The following is a 3846-nucleotide window of genomic DNA, read 5'->3' as shown; positions in this document are numbered from 1 at the left end:
TGAGCTGCCATCTATGGGGTCGCACACAGTCGGACATGACTGAAGTGACTTAGCAGCAGTAGCAACAATGCAATACTGTAAAGTAACTATCTTTCAATTAAAAAAAAAAAATTAAATGTACCTCTTGAATAATGTGTGACTTAAAAGCCTGTTCCTCTGTTCACTCCATCCTACGTTTTATTGTTGTTCAGTTCTCAGTGTTCAACTCTTTGCACCCCCATGGACTACAGCACACCAGGCTTCCCTGTCCTTCACTATCTCCAGGAGTTTGCTCAAGCTCATGTCCATTGAGTGGAGGATACCATCTGATGTTTTACCATTACCTATTTGCTTCTGCTGTTTAATTACAATTTTTAAGTAATAATTATCACTACTTGATTGTTGTCAACATAATTGACTCTTTTTTCTCTTCATCAATAATTTCATTACCCTTCTGCATTTTTTTAATGAAAAAAAAAGTAAACATTTCCTTCTGATGCCAACTGTAGTTATTAGGAACCATAGAATTCTATTTTTCCCTCACCCTAAAATGAGATTTTAGCACTGTATACAATTACATACTGAGCCCCCAAACCTCTGCCCTGGTCCCTCTATGGGCCCTGAAGACTGAGCACTAACTCTTGGATCCAATAACTCCCCACTGTGGCTGTAGGAACAGCTCCTGAATGTAAACTATTATTGTTTACAGCAATTTATTTTCTTGTGAAATATGGAAATTTCCTTTTCATTTTAACTCCAGGCAAACTTTTAAACAGACATTTTTGTTCTATTTTATCTGGCATTATACTTTTTTTTTTTTCTGAGTATTACAGCATAACATCATCTTTCACATCACAGGTATTGCAAGTCTTAGTAATATGATTTCAGTGAAGATAAATCCTGATTTTATGGTTAGAACAAGGTCATTGAGATTATACTTGGATATAAAAAGATACTGGAATATATACCATACTAACATTTTGATAAATCGTTTAAACCTTTCTCTCCTAAAGTATTAAAATTAGCAATTAGTTGGACCTTAAAATGATTATCCTTCCCATAAGTCCTCAGCTCATATCTAACTTTAACAAGAACACACTAGATAAAGTTAATTCATGTATCAAGACTAACAGAGTGAAGGAGACCCTGGAGGCACAGCTTGTCAGTTCAGTTCAGTTCAGTTCAGTCACTCAGTCATGTCTGACTCTGCAACCCCATGAACCACAGCACACCAGGCCTCCCTGTTCATCACCAACTCCCGGAGTTCACCCAAACTCTTATCCATTGAGTCAGTGATGCCATCCAACCATCTCATCCTCTGTCATCCCCTTCTCCTCCTACCCTCAATCTCTCCCAGCATCAGGGTCTTTTCAAATGAATCAGCTCTTTGCATTAGGTGTCCAAAGTATTAGACTTTCAGCTTCAACATCAGTCCTTCCAATGAACACCCAGGACTGATCTCCTTTAGGCTGGACTGGTTGGATCTCCTTGCAGTCCAAGAGACTCTCAAGAGTCTTCTCCAACACCACAGTTCAAAAGCATCAATTCTTCAGCACTCACCTAAGTCACAGGACTTCTCTGGTGGTCCAGCTGCTAAGACTTTGTGCTTCCAGTGCAGGGACCCAGGATCCATCCCTTGTCAGGGAACTAGATCCCACACATTGCAACTAAAAGATTCCACAGGCTGTAATAAAGACCTGACAAATAATAAATAAGTAAATTTATAAAAATATAAATAAACATTTTGTAAAAATAAGCCTAATTCAGCCTATCCTTACAGAAAACATCACTGTTGAGGAAACCTAATACCAGGCACAAGCCTCCAACTCAGCATGAGCTAGCTTACCTTACCCTAATATATAGGACCTGCTACCATTATCAAAAATTCCTGGACTCCTCTTGCCCTGCTTCTGTACTGCCTCCTGTGAGGCTCTATGAAAGTCACTCTTGCCCCAAATCCCTTACGCCTAGAGTTCCACTGCTTGTAAGGCATTGTTGTTGTTCAGTCACTAAGTCTCATCTGACTCTTTGAGACCCCATGGACTATAGAAGGCTAGGCTCCTTTGTCCTTCACTATCTCCCGGCTTTGCTCAAATTCATGTCCACTGAGTCCATGATGTTATCTAAACATCTCATCCTCTGGTCCCTTTCATCTTCTTTTGCCTTCAATAGTCATACATAAAACCATTTAAATCTACTATTGAACTATAATCCTGATTTGATTACTTTAATCTTGATTTGATATTTGAGCTCTAAATTTTTATCTTTAACTACCAACTCTACATATTAACTTGGATGATTATATACACATGTCAAATATTCCCAAAACAAACCATTCATTTTCCCATCCCCTCCCAATGCTCTAATTTAAGTCTCAACCTAAATTTAGAATACATGTTGTCTATAAAATGGCAACCCACTCCAATATTCTTGCCTGGGAAATCCAAAGGACAGAGAAACCTGGCAGGCTGCAATCCATAGGGTTGCAAAGGAGTTGCATGTGACTTATTGACTAAACAACAACAATTCATTACTGGGAACATAAATTCAAAGGTTTTTATCTTCTATTCACTCTCTCAGGCTTCTTTATCAACCAACCTTTAGCTGTGAGTCAACATTTTAGTATTTCAGCAGTTTCTTTACCACTATTCTAGTCCAAGCCACCATGCAAGTGAAAAGTGAAAGTCACTCAGTTATGTCTGACTCTTTGTAACCCCATGGACTATACAGTCCATGGAATTCTCCAGGCCAGAGTACTGGAATGGGTAGTCATTCCCTTCTACAGGGGATCTTCCCAACCCAGGGATCGAACCCAGGTCTCCTGCATTGCAGGTGGATTCTTTAACAGCTGAGCCACAAGGGAAGCCCAGGTTAGCATTGCCCAAACAGGGATTTGAACCCTGGACCCTCAGATTAAAAGTCTGATGCTCTACTGACTGAGCTATCTAGGTTTTCCCCTAAATAATTTAAAAAGCACCTGTTAATCTACATCTTTCCTCTTGTGTGCTGCAGTCAGTTTCCACATTGCTTATAGAGTGATACTTTACATCATATTAAACCATTATTTTACAAAAAGTAATTAAAAGACAAAAAATCAAAATGCAAAAAAATTACAAAGCAACATGTTCCTATCCTCCCTTAGATAAAATCCAAAGTCTTTATTGTGGGTTTCATGGCTCAATCATCTGTCTCATCAACCACCTCACCCAACAAAGGGAAGCTAAATCTTGCTCCTGCCATGATGACCATGCTGTTTTCCTATTATTTAAACACATCAATCTTCTTCCCACCTCAGGTTGTTTGTATTTGCTGTTCAAATTCCTGCAAAACCATTATTAGTTGATGGTCCCTGTTTATTGGTGTGGTCTCAGCTCTATTCAGTCAGGAGTTCCTACACAACAAGGGACATTTCCTTCCTTCTTTTCCCTCTCCTTTCCTTTTCTTCTTCTCCCTACTCGTTCCTTCCTCCAGGCCCTCCACTACATGTTTTGATCTGAATAACATTTGAAATTGCTTAGTGACTTTTGAAGTTCCCCTGTCCTGGTTGAAGGCAGAGCCTGCCTCCTAATGCTTTTGTTGTTTAGTCATTAAGTTGTGTCCAACTCTTTTGTGACCCCATGAACTGTAGCCCACCAGGCTCCTCTGTCCATAGGATTTCCCAGACAAGAATACTAGAGTGGATTGTCATTTCCTTCTCAAGGGGATCTTCCCAATCCAGGGATTGAACCTGTGTTTCCTGCATTGGCATGCAGTTTCTTTTCCTCTGAGCCCCCTGGGAAGCCTGTTTCCTAGTATAGTAAAATTCAGATATTTCTTTCCAGTTTTCTGCAGTCTTCATTGATCTGATTTTAGCTAATTGGATTCACT

At 39.6% G+C, this 3846-nt stretch overlaps 1 non-coding gene across 1 annotated transcript; it reads right to left on the bottom strand.

The window, feature by feature from the left end:
- Positions 1 to 2857: 2857 nt before the first annotated feature.
- TRNAK-UUU (transfer RNA lysine (anticodon UUU)) lies at positions 2858 to 2930 on the bottom strand. Its single transcript has one exon. It is a non-coding gene; the product is annotated as a tRNA-Lys (tRNA).
- Between the last annotated feature and the right edge of the window lie 916 nt (positions 2931 to 3846).

This window comes from Bos grunniens, chromosome 16, assembly GCF_055505025.1.
Source record: "Bos grunniens cultivar Pamir isolate PY7600 chromosome 16, Bosgru_T2T1.0, whole genome shotgun sequence".
NCBI classification, from domain to species: domain Eukaryota; kingdom Metazoa; phylum Chordata; class Mammalia; order Artiodactyla; family Bovidae; genus Bos; species Bos grunniens.
This window is presented reverse-complemented; position numbering and strand designations above follow the sequence as displayed.